The sequence below is a fragment of the Micrasema longulum genome, unplaced genomic scaffold (assembly GCF_059751315.1).
Source record: "Micrasema longulum isolate JH-2025_06_02 unplaced genomic scaffold, ASM5975131v1 h1tg001000l, whole genome shotgun sequence".
NCBI lineage: Eukaryota > Metazoa > Arthropoda > Insecta > Trichoptera > Brachycentridae > Micrasema > Micrasema longulum.
This window is the reverse complement of record NW_028278188.1, coordinates 269906-290267: the sequence shown is the minus strand read 5'-3', so window position 1 is coordinate 290267 and position 20362 is coordinate 269906. Positions and strand designations below refer to the sequence as shown.

The 20362-nt window shown below is 31.5% G+C and overlaps 1 protein-coding gene across 7 annotated transcripts in view; it reads left to right on the top strand.

Annotated features, from left to right (window-relative positions):
* Positions 1 to 20362, top strand: part of bsk (mitogen-activated protein kinase dJNK) — a 230256-nt gene that overhangs the window by 83216 nt on the left and 126678 nt on the right. For 5 of the 7 annotated variants that reach the window (XM_088232614.1, XM_088232611.1, XM_088232615.1 and 2 more), the window contains one exon: positions 17445 to 17503. The gene's annotated coding sequence lies outside the window, so the exon portion shown is untranslated. Of the gene's footprint in view, positions 1 to 17444; positions 17524 to 20362 lie in introns of all 7 variants that reach the window. The other 2 variants (XM_088232617.1, XM_088232616.1) reach the window with 1 other exon arrangement.

Sequence of the window (20362 nt, the reverse complement as noted above, 5' to 3'; positions counted from 1 at the left end):
TATCTAAATCTTAAGGTTAAATGTAGAAATTTACAAATAAAAAATATTTTTATTTAATACAAGGCTCATGTATACAGCTTTATTAAACCCCATTAATTTCCTGAAAGAAATTCAGAAGTTTCTTTATTAAGGTTACTTCCATGTTATTATAAAATGTACTAAAGTTTTTACCCGGCATTGCTCAGGATCGAGTTGAAATCGATTTTCATTGTTTATAAAAAAATATCTTCCCTGTTTTTTTATTTAGTTATTTAAATTGTTTATACCTACCTTGCTAAGTAGTTTTATCTTAGAATAGTCGTCAATTCTGAAATTAAACGTCGGTCGCTACCGGTGGGTTTTATTTTATACCGATAAAATCAACAAAAAAAAATTGAAAACAGCACGGTAAAACTAGAAATGGAATTTTAAATTCCGTTTCTCCATTTGACGTCGCTACGACTTACCGTTAGTGAGATCGATTTTATACCAAAGAAAGTCGAGAAAAAATTTGCTCGAAAACCGCACGGTTGAACTGAAAATGGCATTTTAATTGTTGATTTAAAATTTCACGTCGCTACGACTCACTAACTCTTAAAAGTACGATTTTAAAACGAAATAAGTTAATAATACCAAAGAAGCTCGGAAAAAAATTTACTCGAAAAAAGGAGCCTTGACCCAGAAATTGCATTAAGAATGACGTATTCAAATTTTACGTTGCTACGACTTACCTTTTCGGAGGAGTTCCTGTGACAGACAAACAAACATGCAAACAAATGCTTACCCACATGTATTTTCAGTTTTATTGTATAGATTAGTTATGTAACGTAATATATTACGTGAAAATTATGTACGCATTAAAGACACTCAAAACAAATTATGTTTTAAGCAAATAATAGTAAAAATCACGTTTACTTGGTTCAGGAAAAAAAATTACAATCTACCACATCTTTTCCCAATTCACCAATTTTTTTTATTTCAATTTAATGGATTTCTCTATAATTCCTACATATTAGACAAATTAAAGTACAAACCGACGGCTTATGAAAAATAAATATTTGTATATGTTTATGTACTTATATTAGAAAGTAGTTAAATTATAATTCATATTATTAAGAAATTGCCAATAATAATAATTGTCAACAATATAAAATTGAATCTTAATCTTTTTTATCTTTTTATCAATTTTTTGACCGTAGATCGCTTTCGCCTTAGTACAAGCTAAGTATTTTGAATTCTTGAAAAGGCCTGTTTAGACGAAAGCGCTTGATGGTCAATAAAGAAATGGTAAGCCAAACCAAGGTTAGATGTGACACTTTGTGCCAAAATTATTAATTAACGGTGATTTAAATATACTGAATTGGAGTAAATGTGAATGATGTAGGTAAATGATTAGGTAAAAAAGAGTAAAATGATTTATTTGTAGCTAGTTTAACAACTAGTTGACTATTTTTAACTAACTTAACCCTCAGTCCTGAATTCTTCGATAACAAGTTATCTTCTTTCATGCGATCACTAAATCAAATTCAACTTTAAATAACGCTCCCCTTTTTTGATTCCTACCTAGTCAATTTGCTCCCGTGTGTTAATGTTATATCAATGATCATATTATATCTACATTCACTAATTTTTAAAAAATCATATGTATATAATGTATATCGTCCTTAATAATACCTACTGGGCGTATATATATAAATAAAGCTAGGTATCTTCTAAGTTTTTTGTAGAGTTTTAATCAATCAGGTGTTTTCTCGCAACACCTACAGTTCGTACATTTTATAAAAGTTGTTGATACAAACTCCTGGTTGGTTCTGCGTTCGAGTTTTATTAAGTTGCTTGGCGAATCTTTCAAAGTTACGCGAGTGTGTGTAGATGTAGAGGAACAGGGTAGCAAGAAATCATAAGTAGTTGAATGAATGAAAAACTTTCAGGCATAACTGTACACTGGGGAGATCAAATCTCTCATGAATAAATATTTTCTTTGGAGCCGCGTAAGAAGATTAATTTGCCAGCGTATGACATATGGGACCGTCTGGAACGTGGCAGGAGGTCGGGTGACCAAATAAAACACTATATTGTGCTAATAACTTTGTTTTTTTTATTTGAAATTTACATATTAATTGGACGGGAAATCTTGGCATTTTGACAGATATTTCTACAGATGATGGATGGATAACCTTTTTACGTAGACAATATAGTTTATTGTTGAGTACATATAAGATTATTGTTTTTTTTTTGTCTTATAGAATATATTCTCTAGTGATTGTAAACTATTATTTGTTTTGTGTGTGTCCGAACTCAGAAAAGGGCAAGGCCGCTTGGAGTTAAACATAATTAATTCTGTACTCATTATATCCAAAATATTGTCGATCTACAAAATAAATCAATACTATACAAACACTCTCCTACCTACCAATATGTACATCCATATATTTTTAGAATTTTCCATCTGATGATTTTTGTGAAGCTAATGAGATGAAACCTCATGTGAGTGAGATTCTGTTGAATAGGAAAATAAAATTAAACTGTTTTTTTTTTGTTATTCAACAGGCGTTTTCTGGTAGCTGAAATAATAATATTTTATTTTGTTATCAAATTAAAGGTACTTTCGAGTAGAAGATACGAGTACCTTATGATTGTTCACACGATAAATTGCCTCTTATCATGTCTGTAATTTTCAACCAATTAAAATATCCTGCTTATATGATGTGATATTTCTGCTGCGTCTTCATTTACAATCTATGTTCGGCACCGCGTTAAAACATGTACGTGTTGTTTTTTTTTCTAGTCCATTCCATATTGAAGTCTTGTTTCATTAAGCCAAAGTGAAAAATAAACGTGTTTTATTATGCCGAAGTTGATGTTTTACCGTTTATACTCGTATCTGGTCCGCTTTCCGCCATTGCCCTCCGAGGTATAATTTTTATTCGGCTGTGGAAAATAGGGATTTTCTCTCAGCTTTGTTGGAGGCTGTCCCCCAGAAATAGCACCGCTGGGAAACCCGTGTTAATTTTCGCCCAAAAATTACTCGGATGTATTTCTCTCGCTTGTAAAACGACTAAATTGTTAAGGATGTTTAATTACCCTTGGTCAATAAATAATTAACTTTTATCTCTTAGTAGCAACTACATATTTAACTTACGTATCTATAAAAGAATATTTAGTGTTGTATAAAAAACATTTTTACTTTACATCATAAAAATGTACTTTGTAGCACGTTTTATGTTATTAAAACATTGACAAACAAAGTGTATTTTTATAAAATAAAATAAAAATTATTCATATCAAGTTTTTAAATAAATACCTTGTTAAAAATTAAAATGGTTTTCTATAAACGAACTATCAACGAGATTAATATTTTTAAAATCCAGGCATTTTGACGGTATTTTCTTCTTCCTCGCTGTAGACCTATGCGGTCTGTTCTTCTGAGGGTTTTTCCTTCTGTGAGGTGGATTACCAGCTGACCTTCCATCTTTTGGGAGGTCTTCCACGTGGGCGAGTGCCGTAAGGCTGATTATGTAGTTAAATATAAGGGAGTTTGGTGGTGTCCGTTCTTCGGACACGACCATACCAGTCCTTCTTTCGCTGTCAAAAGTCAAAAATACTACATAATGGACTTAAACACTACAACGACTTACCTTACTACTTGAAAACTTTTACTGGAGACAAATTTAAAATCAATCTGAAAAAGCACATGATGACTGAACTAACTAGACTAGACGAGACATAAAATGACTAGACAATATTAAATTTCTAATGTAGCCCTAACGGGTTTTTCAAAATTGTAAATAAAAATATAAAAAATAATCTTATGTTTAGATTTTTTTCTCAAGTTTTTGTGGCGGGTAGTCAAACAATAGTTCCAAGAAATATATTTTTTTTGTTTAGAAAAAAATAAATATTTGCGTTCTTATGATTGACCCAAATATTTCAATTTTGGGTCCACTTTCAACGATTTTTAAATAACTGACTATTTTAAAATGGGAATCAAGTTGGGGTGGGGTATAGAGGGTTTCGAACCTCGGACCTCAGGTCCGTGAGTCCGCAACACTAGCCACGGGACCACAGTCCGACTCAAATTCAATATTGGCTGTATTGAACGTAAACTGTTAGTAAATAATTTATATTTAAAAAAAAATTGACAATGTATTTTTCTTAGTTTTTTTTTTATTTAACTTTTTGTACATAATGTAAATTGTACATTGGCGGGCTCATTGCAAAATGGCAATTTCTTCCAACTAACCAATAAAATAAAAGTTTAATTTTTGTAATTCAAGTCGTAAAACATATTCAATCATCATCATCATCAGCCGTCTCTTGTCCAATGTTGAACATAGGCCTCCCCCTTTAGTCTCCATATTTCCCTATCCTGAGCCAACCGCATCCAACCACTTCCTGCAACTCGTCTTATGTCATCAGACTACCTTGTCTGAGGCCTGCCGACACTTCTTATAACATATTCAATAAAAAATAAAAATAAAAAAGCTAAAAATATACAAAAATAGAAATAATATTTGTAAATAAATTACCTTAAATCATTATCATTACGTCGATACTACTTTAGTATTTTTACTAGTTAACATTAAGTTGGTATTACATACAATATATTCGTGGAAATTGCTATTGAAAGAGCACTTTGGTTAGAATTTAATAATGCCGAAAATATCACTAAGGCCTTACAGTAGAAATGTAATTTTGTATGCGGAATTTTCAGCGTTCATTTAGGTAGACGGCACGCTGAAATGAATATTGCCTTTTAGGGTCTGCGTTTATTTCGTTCATAAATATTTACCATTACGAAGTACAATATTACTGGAAACCTTTTCTTTGGTGTCGGCAAATAAAACAAAACTAAATTGTTTAAAAACAGTAAAATTACCATGTTTAATTTGTATGAAAATACGTATTGTTTTAAAGAGATAGACAACATAATGTAACTTTTATCAAAAATTTACATTTAAAACACTGTTAGTTATTTTTTTTATAAACGTTAATAAATACAATGCCTTTTATCGTAGCCAACAAAAATAATTTTTAATGAGTATATTTGTTTTTTGTAGATAATTCCTAAAAAAACTCCACAGTTAGTGATTCTAGTCCTGAAAATGCCCTCTTAAGCGAAAGCGCTCGTCGGTCAAATTAAATGAAAGTTAAACTAAACCAAGATGTTTTATTGATAATTTTATCTAAATCATTCAAATGAGTAGTGGAAAATACAAACACCCCTGTAATACCTGTAATTACTACATAGTTTAGTCTTGTTTGATTTTAGACATATTTAGAGGTACACTCCGCGCAGCGTTGCCAACTCTACCGATTTTTCGGTAGATCGATCGATTTTGGGAATAATCTACCGATTCACGTAGTTCGATGGTTATTCTGCCGATTTTTTAATATCTTGAATTATTAGCTATTTTTTTTATGACAACAGCAGCTACCAGCCATCCCTTTCATCCGCAGCTCATCACGGTTTCTGAACTTCTCCGCGAGTATCTGGCAGATAAAGTTAGCCAGACATTAAACGCGCAGATGTCAAGATATATTTATGGACCGCTTACCCTCCACTGCCTGTCACCGGGTCGGGTCACTGGGGTCACCCCGTCACGGGACAGGAACAGGGACATATGTACATTAGGAGCCGCGCTCGCGACCCCCTTTATCTCGGGTCAGGTTAACTCGTAATTATGACATTATTAAGGAATTTATTTTATACAAAAATTTTCACTGTAAGAATATTTTAGATAGACGTCAAAAGACTGTTTTTCTGTTTTTTTTAAAGATATTTAAATTAAAAAAAAAGTGAATAAAAATAATTGTATCTAATATAAATGTAATTAAACCAGCCAATGACCGATCACAAACCCTCAAATGCCTTAATTTCTTAAATTCAAATTTACGGAATGGGTATATCTAACCCACGGATCACATTGTGCATTTTAAGTTGATACTGATAAAGCGTATTTATCATATAGGTGTACCTATTTTTAAATTGCCTTTAATTACCTCAATTTGATTTCGTAAATTAAATCGTGGGATTTACGTACGACGTTTATCCAAATTATGGTAATTGAAGCATAATGTTACCTATATTATCACATGAATATTGAATTTTACATGCGATATTATTTTTTTATAATTACTTTAGACTCGAACTTAAGAGTTAAAAGTATGTGATTAAACTTCTTAGATTTTCACGGCCGTTCAGATAAACAACCAGTTTTTTTAATCGGGGTGGATGTTGATGATGGACGCTGTAATGCGATCCGAAACGGCGGAAAATAGTACGAACTACACATGGCATAATAACCCAGAAAAACTTATTGTGCAGTTAAAAGTATGTTTTTAAATATTTTGTCGTGTTCCGTTACCAACTCGATTCCGTTCAATGTCCTGGATGAACATATTACGTTCTCCAAAACGAAAGCCATTTTTAAGAGAACTGTTTAGGTTTGGATTTTGTCTAAGGGAAGAGACTATTGCGGGAGACTGATGTGAGACATTGCATAGATACTATTAAGCGTGTTGTACAGATGTTAATAATGATAATTTTCATATAATAATGATTTATATTTTTTATTTTCTTTAATAATATGCACTTTCCATTATGTTGCTATTGGCATTATAGAGTTAGGGATACGTTTTTTGTAATTTACATATTTGTATTTATAAATAAAAACCTACATTAAAACGCATTAAAACCTATCGAAAATCGTTAAGTTATATTTTAGCCTCTAATCCATAGGTGTGAATTGCTCTAAATGTATCATTTTTTATAAAACATAATAATTAAAATTTACCTTTATGACGGATATGGCCGAAATTCAGGTATATATTATCTAAGGTCGTAACAAAAAAAAGTGATTGCACTAAAGGTAACGACCGTCAAATATTTATGCGGTTTAAGTTTTTTCAAATACGGGATGTCCCGTGCCGAGGGAGACGTTTTTTATAATTTTTAAATATGCCTAATGAAACATATTAAATCATAATACCAAATACATATAAAACATAATAAAAACTCACAAACAAACACATATTTCTACCTATTTGGCCTGATCCACTCATTAATCCGTGCGCATCCCACCTCCCAAACCAAAGTCCTGCGTTGATTTGGAATAAATAATAAACCTAAACAACAATAGCACAACAAACGTAAAAACACAACACCGATTGGAATGTAAACGTACATATGTAAAAAAAAACTAATGTATTTAAGAAGATTTTCATTAAATTAAATTCCTTTTGGATGCTCGATAAAATCCTAGGCAATGCCAAATACCGTAGATGATTTGCGCTCAAATTGTCACTGTCTAAATGATCTTAAATTCCTTTGAGCGTAGAAATGAGTGGAAGATCGCTATCGGCCCGTATTGGAAAACTCTTGTTTAGAAACTAAAGAATTTGAAAGAGATTTTCTCTTGTCTCCCGAAGTTTCCAGTCACCCTCCGGTGGGGAGCAGGTGCTACTCGAGCCTGATTTATGACCTCGGAATGGAAAATTTCTGGGGATTTATTTGGCATTTGATAAACCGAGCTTTTGTGTTTTCCGTAATACTCGCCCAGAATTGCGAGCAGTATCGACCCTCCGTAAATAGACAAAATTCAAAATAAATACTGGCTTTGTCTTCACCTTTCCTCGCAATGCCCACTCTTAAGTGATTGTGTTTGTTTGAATTATATTTAAGCTATTCATTTGGAGTCTCGCTACTAGTTTCAGAAATCACTAGCCATTTATCTTTAAATGCCTTTAAACTTTGCTGAAAAAGATTAGTTTTTGAAATCCATACATTAATTTTAAAAATCCATTATCAACAAAGCTTGGATTTTATTTTTTAATTTTTAATTATTATTTATTTATTTATTAAAACGCCTTGTAGGCTTTTACATGTTTTACATATATTTATATTTAAAGAACAAACATTTATTTTACACAAAGGTAGTAAAAATTTAAATGAAGTAATAAGACTAAGAAAATAAAAATATATCAAAACTAATCTTACATATAGTACCTACATACATATATTCCAGCAGAGAGAACAGAAGTTTTTTTTCCCATCGGTTATATTAAAAGAATCTTAAAATTAGATCAATGTAGAAAAATAATAATTTAGAATACAGATATAAGTTAACAAAATGAAAACAATTTAAAACAACACAGTATTATTTAAGCATTTAAATTTGGAGATAATAAATTGATACACTGCCTTTTAAAATTCAAAAGTGTTGTATTAAATATATCTTCTATATCATTTGCGTATTCATTTGCAAACACACGAATTCTCCTTACAGGCGAGTGTGCACAGTAGTTTGTTGTAGATACATTTATATAGAAGGGTTTTTTTGAATCGAGTAATCCGGTCGGGCACTCGCAAGTCAATTAGTTTTAACAGTTCGGAACAGTCAAATTGAATTTCATATTTTAAATAAAAATAAAAATTCATTTAATTTTCTTCTAGTTTCTAATGTATGTAAATTTAAATATTTATTTAAGTATGTATAATTAATATGTCCAACAATATTTATTTATTTATATACGGCATTTCTGCCATTTACATATATGTGGTATAAAGAGTGCTTAGAAATAAAAATATTAAAAATAAAAAAAATCGAGTATGAAATATTGATATACTCGTACTATACACATTATTAATTACTTGAAATACATACATATTTTAAAGAAATTATACAATAACAAAATACATTAATCAATCAAATTATAACTATTCCAACCCAATCTTCTGAAGATGATTTGCTCTTTTTGATAAAAATATGTTGGTCACTTTATTTTTTAAGTTAGGCAGAGATAAACTAAATATATTAAAATGTGATGCATATTCATTCCCGGTATTCTGTAATCTAACAATAGGTGAGTTATATTGAGCTACCGTTCGAGAATTTTGACAAAATATTGTAGATGTTCTGCTTAATCTAGGTGGTACATAGAATGAAATCAATTTCAGTAGATCAGGGGTATCAAACATTGGTTTTATTATTTTATATAAAGTCATAAGATCGGTCGATGTTCTTCGTTCTTGCAATTTAGTTAATTTAAGAGAGTCTAAAATTTTGTTATAATTTAATTGATTAGTAGAAAAACCTATTTTAAAATTAATATATCTAAGAAATTTATTCTGAATTCTCTCAATAGAATCTAAGAAAGTAGTTTGATAAGGTGACCATATTGGAGAATTATAATCTAGTTGGCTTCTAACAAGAATTTGTGAATATTGGTGAATATTTGTCAGGAAATAATGGAATCCGTCGGCGTCTATGAGAATCCAAATTCTATCTCTACTACAATAATTTTTCCCCCTCATTATTAGGTAATCGGGTAATCCGTAAATAAGTATGTCAACAATATTAATTTTAAACCCGTATGTTACGTTTATTGTATTTAATTTATTTAATCAGAATTAATTACATTCGTCTTTCTTTGTTTTCTATGGGTCTTTTTAACTTGACAAGCATGTATTGAAAGTTATAGATTTAAAAACGTTCTGAATTTTTGTTTTATTTTATTTTCAATCTTGATATAGGTCACAAATAAACATATTCTTGTGGGTGCTCTTATAATAATAACGTACATATATTTCATCTATAAGTTATTGAACGCGTATTTCTATAATCTTCTGTTTTTTTCATAAATGTTTTTTTCCCATTTCATAATATTTTTTTACTACCTTATATAAAAAAGAATTAGCGATTTCACCTTTTTTCTAAATGGGAATCTGAGTATCGTGATCATGTTCATGGTGGCGGCTTTGATTATTTTTTTTCCGAAATTCTGTGTTTAAAAAAAAAAATATTATACGCAAAAATCATCGTATTGAAAAATATTATTTGCTTATAACAAGTATTTGCTTTTTATTCTTTTAACATTAAATTCACACTTGTGTATCGTTTTTTTTTCAAAATGATTATTAAAGCTTTATTTTGTTAAATGGTTAGTTTGTAAAATTTTCTTGGTTTAATAAAAATAATATGCTGCTACAGTAGTTAATGTGTGGTTCAATAATTGTGTTAAAAATAATTTTGCATGAATCCTTTTCAACAAATCTTCTAATTCTTCCCATAATTGTTTTTTTTGCAATCTTTTTCGTTACCATCTTAGTATTTTGTTAAAATGTAATTTTGGTTTCCATCATTACACCTAAATATTAAATTTGACTAACTTCATTACGTTTTTCATTATTTTCCACAATTGACGACGTAACTTCTGTTCTTTTGTTTCCCATATTAATATATTTTGTTATGTTTGTATTTAATATTAATTAATCCATTTTTAGCCATAGATATACTTTATTTAGATCATGATTCAATTTTTCCATTATTGTTTCATAATTTTCTCACGAAATATATATTAAGGTATCGTCGGCAAAGAGTCTTATTTTAGAATATTTAATGTCTCTACAATATCATTGATTTATATAATAAATAGAACTGGACCGAGTTTTCACAAACGATCAATAACAAATTAAAGCACTTAATTAAATATTCAACGTGTTTACACTTTTAACAATTTCGTAACAACCATTTTGCCTTGTAAGGCATTATCAAAACTTGTGGAGCAAAACGGGTGTCACAAAATATTATACATAAATGTACAGTAGAATGAGGAATGTTTTTTTATTTAATTTCAAATAATTAATATGAAGTTTCGCAAGTTATCCACCGATTCAACAAATAAAAATTAATTTTTGTTTTTAATTTTCGTGTATGATTGAACAATCAGCCAATCAGTTGTTATCCTTTTTTACCGAATATTTAAGAAACAATAATTTCTCTAAAATATATATTTTTAATAAAGGAGTTGCCAATTTTTGCCTTGCTTATTATGTACAAGGCTTATAGTAACTGCAAAAAGTAAATGTTCCTTCTATTTTTTTTTACTATAGTGTGAGGATTTAGTGGTGGAAACTCACACAGGAGAAGCTGGACTATTGACTGGCATAAGCAGATCTTCCGTTCCACTTTGAGAGCGTTCGGCATTTGGTGTCCTATTTTTATTTATTTCAACAATCACCTTTACTATTTTTACCGTGCATGATATTACCTCATGCGATAAGTCCTTATGACTTATTACTGTTACGATATCTTCTAGGTCCTCATCCAGACTTGTGCATCGCGCCTCCAGCTGCATTCGCTCTAAGCTGTAAATGGACAATGCATCAACAAATGAGGGACATCTTTGGATGTCTCATCATCACATGGACAGCTATTGATTTCTGAGAGCTTGAAATGGCGAAGATAGCTCATATAACATCCGTGGCCTGTAAGGATTTGAGTCAGTTCGTAGCCAACTTGTCTTTGTTTTCTTGAAATCAAAAGCATGAGAGATTGTTGGAAAAAATATTTTACAGTAGTGTAAATACCGGTCGTTCCAGAGCTTAAGAGTTCTGCCTCTTATTTTCTTTTTGGCAAAACTTAAAGGATATCTGTCGAAATCAGGAGCTGTTTTCTTGAGAGTAGCTTCTCGAGCCTTTTCATCTGCTTTTTCATTGCCTTGAATTCCGCAGTGGCCTCTTATCCATCCGATATATACATTCTGTGATCTGGATTTTAGTTTTTGTATATCTGTATGAATGTCCATAATAAGAAGGTTGACTGAATTTCTTTCAGCTATTGCTTGAACTCCTGATTTACAACCTGTCAAAACCGTTATTTGCTTGGACCGGTTTGGTGGTTTCTTTAAGGCATAAACTAGAGCTTCGCTGATTGCAAATATTTCCGCCTGAAAAATAGAGCAAAAATCATCAAGTTTCAGCTTTCTTGCCGGCAGCTCTCTAATGCCATCAAAGGGTACAAATGCTGCTCTAAAATATTTAATGTAACCTATCCTGACGTAAGATGTGTTTTATCAAGCGAGTCATTTAATTACGAGTATTTATGTTTTAACTAATTTGGGTCGTGGTTTAGTGGTTTTGCGGATTAAGGATACGACAAATGTGAAATTTTCAAATCAGAGAAATATCTTGATAGAAGTTCTTTAACTACATTTACAAAAGACTCTCAAATACATGCTTTTTATAACGTATAACTACTTTTAACTTCTTTAAAACAATACTAGTCTAACGATGGAGACGTGAGAGCGATGAAACCGATTATCGTTTTATTAAACTTAGCAGATTCTGTCATTCGTTTAAAAATATGAAAGATTGTAATCACAATCAGTATTTACAGGTTGGAATGCATAATTTTCACGCCGTTTATATTTAATTCCCAAAGTGCAAACGTGCACACTTTACAGGTTAAACTTTAAATGAGAAATGTCCCATGTGTTGTTGGTTTGTATGTGTTACACATACTTCTGTATACAAGTCATTTGTTTGCAGCACGTATTCCTTCATCGCTAAAGTTTAGCTATACTGTCATCCATAACTTAGATTGTTAGCCAGTAAGTAACCCTTTCTATACCCTGGGGTGTGTTAAAGACATATTATTGCGTTGTATATAACACTCTAATTAGATGTACCGAACTGTACCTACATTGGGACCTATAAAGTTTTTTATGTCATATATTTATATGTTTGTAAAATTTTACTATTGCTATTTTAACGCAATTATTTTTACAATAAATGCGAAGTATACGTCTGTAAAAGTTAAAAGCGAATTCCGTTTTTCCGATTTGTTTTCCAACTTTCGAAAATTCTACCGAAATGATTTCATTATAATTTTAAAACAATTTGTTTTTGCGACAAATGGTTATTCAAATATATATATGTATGTATATATATATATATATATATATATATATATATATATATATATATATATATATTGTTCCTTATCAATTATATTAGGACGAGTGAAGCCATTATTTTATTTTGATCATGTACATGCTTCCACTTTCCATTATGTTGTATCTCAACTCAACACGGGGCTCTTGGCCTCATAGAGTTAGGGAAACGTTTTTTTTGTAATATATATGTATTTGTATTAATAAATAAATATCAAAAAAATGTATGATATTTTTTTTTTTAGTAGATTTTTGTTGATGTTATTCGTTTATTTTGTAAACATGCATTAGCTTTAAATAACCCGTAAGGATTTTAAAAAAAAAATAATTTGAAAAGTTCTTATAAATAAATAACAATCACAATAATTTAACGTCCTTCGAGCCATCCAGTCGAAAACAATCGTCCAGGGAACTGACAACCGATAGAAATAAACAAAATCTAAAAAAAAAAAACAATCCAAATTAGATAGATAATGTTTTAAATGCTCTGATAGAGTTGGATGCATTGTTTATGACATGTAATATATGTCCTTAAATAATAAATAATTAAATAATCAATCTCATCCCAAATACTTGATATTATTTTTACGCACAAAACAAAACACTCACACTACTCACACTTTTGGAATATCTAAGTTTAGTCATATCACTTCTACTTCGGGAATCACACAGGCTACGTTTTTCACAGAGGGTGGAATACAAATTCTGTTGGCTTATGTATAAGTCACTGCACAACTCTGCTCCAGAATATCTAACTAAGGAAACTTTCCAGATGAACTAGTTGACAGACGTATTACGCTTAGATCAGCTACATCTACGTCGAGAGGAAAAATTATTATACCTCTACGCAAACAGCGCACTAAATTCGGCGAACGCGCATTTGCGGTCGCAGACGCTACGGCATGGAATGCTCTCAGCAGAGATGCGAAACTGTAAGTGTGAAGTGATTTTTCGGAAAAAACTTAAAACCCACTTGTTCTCTAAATCATTTGAATAAATCCGTTGCGTGTAATTACTAAGTAAATTGTTTTGCTTGTATTACAAATTAAAAAAAGTTAGAATTTAATTTATTTCCTTATATAATCACTTTGTAAAGCGCCTTCGAGGTATTATATTTCGATAATGGAGCTATATAAGTTATCCATAATAATAACAATACCATTATCCTAAACTTACATAAACACACAACAAACAATCACAGTATACACTTTGCCCTCTTAATTGCAAGAGTTATTTAATAATTATGTATGTTTATAGATGCCTAACACCTAAAATATTATACGAAAAACGTGTTGTATATTCACAAATAATTTTTGTTCCCGTAAGAATAACATATATTTATGTATTTTCACATTTAGGTGCGAAAAAAACAAGCTAATGAAATTATAAATTTACAACGATCTTAATTATATTCTGTGTTATTTTAATTTCTAAAATCCAGCGTGTTGCACCTTAACAAAAACGTCACTTTACATCGGAAAGAAAAATGCATGCAACAGAAATTCTATTCAGTGGAAAACGCTTTAAGGCTGTAGTCTGGTAAAACGCACGCAAAATGAGGAAATCATACGATTTTGCCATTTTAAAACAAATGTTTGTGTATCGGTACCTGTAAGGCCAGGTATGAAGGTAATAAAAACGCAAATAAGATATTGTTAGAAATGGAACATTACAACTAGAATTATCTTCTTTAAAAAAAAAAGAGAAAATAATTCTACAAAAAAAGGTTTCAACTAAAATATTTCAATAAATACATGTTTTTTAAAGTACTTCCGAAGGCATAATTTTACGCAGAAATAAAGGAAAATGTCACAAAAATGTATGTGATTTAAAATGTTTCTATTTCTTTTCGAAAACAAAAAAAAAGTTTTTTTCTTCGGACACTTTCCTGTTCAATCTATTATCTTCAAATTATTTCAACAAATTTTAGTGCAAAACTTAGTCTTTATATGAGAACCCAGATACCTAAGTTTAGTCTAAATTTGAAATTTTAGTTACATAAAACTTTTTCATGGAAATACCTTTAAAAGTTATTGTTTTTATCTAGTTTATGTTATTTTATTTTTCTATTATTGCGGGATTTAAAAAAAAAACGTATTTTTATGGCAAAATCGTATGATTTCCTCATTTTGCGTGCGTTTTACCAGACTACAGCCTTAAGTTTAGTCGGAGTTCGTCTATATACCTATGTCATTTAATATGATAGAATAATCCGAGTAGAGAGAGTTAGGCATCCGCGCGGCCTCCCAAGGGGGTGGTAAGAGGATTGATTAATTTGTGCGGTGCGCATTTTAATTAAAAGCTCATTCCATCTGCTCCGCGACGGACGATGATTTATAATATTGCGCTCCTTATCGCCACCGCCATGCGACACCAGTCTGCATTTCATATTACTAAAATATTTGCACCATTCGCTTTCGTTTGGCTGTTGAATTATTAATGACTCGATCTCGAATTTACACTGGAAAAATCAAACACGGTTTTGCCATTTATTAATTTATTCATTTCTTTATGTACATGCCGTTATTTTTATATTGTGTGTCCTGACTCCTGACTAGCTTGTAATAAAATCCATGTAAAAATTAATAAAATAATGATAATAATCTGTGTAAATTTTATGATTCTTTAAATACGAATACGTTCATTGTACTATGCAAATTTCCTTGATCCAACATTGCTTTTTTTTTACGGAAAATATCAATTACATAGGTACTTAGTTCATTCCGGGTTTGCTTACGATCTCGTGAATATATACGTGAATCTGCACAAAACAAAAATGTTTTTACTAATGAAAGTACCTAATTTTTAAAACTAAAATCCGTTCATTATTTCTATTAAGATACTTTTATTTTATTTATTGTTATAGAGAAACAACGTAAATAGGTTAAATATGAGTTTAGGAATGTTTTGTAATTGTTTTTTATTTATTATTATTTTTTTAATTTCAATTTCATTGATAAACCCTTACGGGTTACATACATTTAACAAAATATTTTATTTTTTTAATTCACATTCTACTGTTAATAATAATATTTTTAACATCTTTTTTAAAGGTTGTCTGAGTCTTTTGTTTAGTTTTGTCTGGTAGTTTATTGTATAATTTCAGTCCATGGTTTATTAGTCTCGATTGTCCTTTTCTCGTTTTAAAAGGTTGGATATGATATTTTTCTGATATTCTCGTATTGTGTTCATGTTAACTACAGTTTTTTTCAAGTTTTAATTCTTCGTCTACAATTACATCAGTGGCTTAATTTATAAACAAATTTTAAGGATTCTAGTTGAAAGAGTTCAGTTACATTTAATTGTTTAGTTTGTTTAAAAAGTTCTCTAGTTGCTGTTAGATAGGGAAGGTCATATTCTAACTTTAATATTTTATTTTCCAACCTGTGGGTCGCGACCCAGAGGGGTCGCGAATCCTTGCTAGGGGGTCGCGGGCACAAGTGGCGGCCTCCGTGGTGTAGTGATCAAGACGCTTGACTCACGCACCTTTACCTAATTGTTAATGTTATTTTATGTTCTGTAATTTCACAAATCATATTGTGTTGTATTCATATTTACTGTTTAAACTTACATCACCATCATTCTCTTTCCGCACCTTATGTTGCATAGGGCACTGTATTGGTACACCTATCGCAGTGTATCTTGATAATTTTTATAACATGAAGGTAAGATGATCAGTCTTACGCTTCAGGTACCAGTCCAGGGGCTATGAAACGTTCTCGTGTAAAAACATTTTTTTAAATAAATTGTTCACGTCAACCATGTCGGGAATCGAACCCGAGACCTCTTGCATGGTAGGCAAACGCGCTGACCACTTCACCACGAGGCCGACAAAGCATACACAAGATTCACAAATCGTGCTTTTTATTTCCGAAGCTAAAAATCTACCGCGCTGCTAAAATATTTGGCATTTTGAACCCATTCTGGTTACAGTAATGGTAATTACGTTATAAAAATGCTAGCGGTGATTTTACTTAGGGCAATTTACGGTTTACGTAAATGTACGGCGTACGTCATCCGCAATAACTTGATACAATTATTATTATTTAACGAGTTTCGGTTACTAAGCCTCAAAAATAATTGACAAACGGAACTGACGAAAATGAAAATGTAATTCGGCTGAAATGACAAAAAAAAATTATGTAGTTGCCATTTGGGAATATTTAAGGAATTTAAGAGACTTTTTTGTGTTTTTGTTTAGGGTTATTTACTCTCGGTGTTATTCAGTAGAAAATATGTTAACACGTCAGCACATAAAGCTTTAATCACCTGAACGTTTATTATGGAATATATTTTAAGAAATCTACCCTTCAGCCCTAGAATCGACATTTGTCGAGTTTCCGGCGAATCAAAAAGATTCACCTTATTTTTATTGAAATAGTTCAACAACTTCAAGGAAACGTGACTCGGTGCTGAATGATTCGTTCCGACATTTTGTTTTAAATATCTCACAAATCCACGAAAAACACGTATAACTCAGTGAACGTAACGAGCGAAACTACTGACATTGACAATAACTCTATGCTGAATAACAGGTTATGTGATTTTTAAAATAAATAGCTGTCGAAGTTGTCTGGCTGCAGAGAAGCTACCTTATTCTTATTCTTTGAAATGGGGGTTCCCGCAATATAGTAGGTATTATAAGTAGAATGCACAGAGAAGAGGCGAATAGTTCCCCTTCCGGTTATATTTTCTCCTTTTGTGATGAGTGTGTTTTCCATTTGCCGCAGGACTCCAGCAGTGTAACTCCTCCTACCTCCCTCTCCGAGACCAGTTCAGCCGTTCTGTGGTAAGTCGCCCCTATTGATTGTGACTTGTAACACGTCCAAATGGATTTTCGGTGGTACGCTGTTTGCTACGCCTTTACATTACGCGAACGTGACACGCTACACACTACAGTTTGCTTTCATTGCGATCACATTCGTGTTCAATATTCCACGCACTGATTGATTTCCTTCGAATATTTGAATTTGAAATGCTACTCTTTGAAATGTCTGACTACCTTTCAGTCAATATTATATAAAATGTTATGTTCATTTATACCTTGTCTGTAAAAATATTACTCAGATATTACGCATTTTGCTTAACGTGACAAAATTATTTATTGACGATCGATGGTCAATAAAGAAAATTAAAACTAAAGCAAATAGTTTGATTGACAATAAAATTAATAGTAAATTCATTTTCATAGAAAATAAATGCTATATAAATTAAACAAGTTCTTTTCAAAATAAAGCTTTTATTTGATGTTTTATATCATATTACCTCAAAATTTCAAACTTACTTTAATGCAGGGTTTTTACTATCAGATGTAATTTCTCATGTCTACACATTTTTATAATTATTTTTGTTATATCAACTAAAAATCTTTTTCTGAAAAATTGTCATAAATAAAAATAAGTTCTGAGACTACGTCCTTATCAAATGTTGAGCGTTTTAATGAGTATATTTGATCAAATAAAACAAGAGTATGTTCTCGTGGTTAAATGATCAAAGCGTATGCCTACCATGCTAGAGGTCTCGGGTTCGATTCCCGACATGGTTGATAGAAATATTTATTTTATAATATATTTTTACGCTAGAATGCTTTTTTACAGACTGGCACCTAAGGCGTAAGTTTACTCATTTTACTTTCACGTAACAAAAATGCTTAAGGTTTTTTTGCGGTTTGTTAACTAATGCGGTGTCCAATGCATCGTTAGGTGCGGAAAGGGGATGATGATGATAAAACAATGCAGAATACGTATAAAATGATCATTTTTACTGATTAGCACAATTTCTTATATAAGGAAGTTCAGTGTTTTTTTTTTTTTTTTCATATTTGTCAATAGTCTATCAAACTAAGCCCAATTTAAAAAAAAATTGTGTCGTATTTTTAGCGCTATGATTTTTTTAAGTTTTGTAATTTTAGAATTGCTCCGCCTGTAACGTCACAAGTTGTTTTAGGTGGGACTGGCGATTGGTGAATTGGCTTCCCGTAAACCGGAAATAAATCTCAACACTCTATCATTAGTTGGAAGAACTAGTAACGCTGTTCAAAGTGGTTCGCTTCTAAATTATTTTTATTACTTTTTTCGTACATTTTTAAGAAACTTCGCCGTTCAATTTAAATGCTTTCATTTTACTGCGGATAAGAAAACATTTCTTAAATCCAATTTCCCATAGCACTGAACTTCTAAATTAACTTTCCAGAGGGCTTGTTTTTTTATGTGAGTATATAAATATAAATAAAGGTTTTAATTTAATTACATAATTATACACGAACACGTTTCTTTTTAACTGGAGCTCCTGCCGTTTGTTTTACGTATTTCGTAAAATAAAATTGAGGCTAGTCTTCCGATGACCTTGGATGCGCAGTAAGTCTAATTTGGTTAAACTGTGACACGCGTTACATACTCTGTAAATTTTACAGTAATTGGCAGCATATAATTTTATACCCACTATCAAATCGGCAAAATTCCAAAAACTGCCGAATGCCATGCGCAGAAAAATTATCCAAACGCGAAAATATTTTCTCTATTTTATTTTACCTACCCTCTCAATTCGTACCGCTTCCGCTAACGCAATTCAACGTTGTTGATTTTGGGAGGAGCCGAATCGTCAATGTCTTAATTATACGGAAACTGTTTGTCCCCCGTTTACCTGACGCTGACGTCACGGGACTGGTGATTGCTGCCTACACCCAATACACTCGTACTGGTGGTTTGTCACCACTTCAGCCCTCAGTCACTCGTATTCATTAGGTGCCTACTCACTTGTACTTGCACTTGTAAAGTCCTGGCCCGAGTGGCTTAACATGGTAGGACAGAGTTGTTGATATTTGATGTATCGATCACTCGACGTCAAAGCCTGTGGTGACGACTTACACAATGTGTAGTGTAAGTGAAAAATTTTAATACTGACTAATTTACTTTATCTTATTTTTGTTATCTGGTTTTGGCATTCGCACATATTTTATTTATTTCCTTCTGTGTCCGGGCGGATTAAGAATGGAGTTCTGTGAGTGAAATAGAACCGGAATCCTGGACGAATGCTTTCAAAACGATGGCTGCTCTCGGGTAAAAATCCTGATAAAGGAAATCGAGTTGAGTTAAGTCCGCTCCGAAGCGTAGTCACTATACTTGAGCTCCAGGGTTCGATTCCTTATAAGATTATTAGATTCCTGGGTAAGTCGACATGCGATGTTGATTAAAATGATGGTTCTGCACTGTAATATATCTTGTTCCCGGACTGGCACCTGCAGATTAAGGCTGATACTCAACCTCTTGCAAAACTGTAGTGAGTGAAATTATTCACTCATAAACAGCTGTTTCGGATCGTATAATGGGCTTAGTGATTTTTTCATGCAGGAAATTATTGTTGAAAAATCGTTGTAGCCTCAACGAGAGCGAAATGCGATTTTTATAGCATTATTTTTATTTTTTAGAGTAAGAACGTGATGCCCGAATTATATATACTAACTAGCGGACCCGACAGACGTTGTCCTGCCCGAACGTCGGCTTGCCTGCTATAAGCTTGGAAAAAGACTTTTCATTGATAAGTAGGTTGGTACCAAGGTACTTGTTTGTGATTAATTTCCAAAACTAAAAATTTTTAATATTCAAATATTGGATTTAAGTAAGTACCTAGGTACTTGTTTATGGTTGAA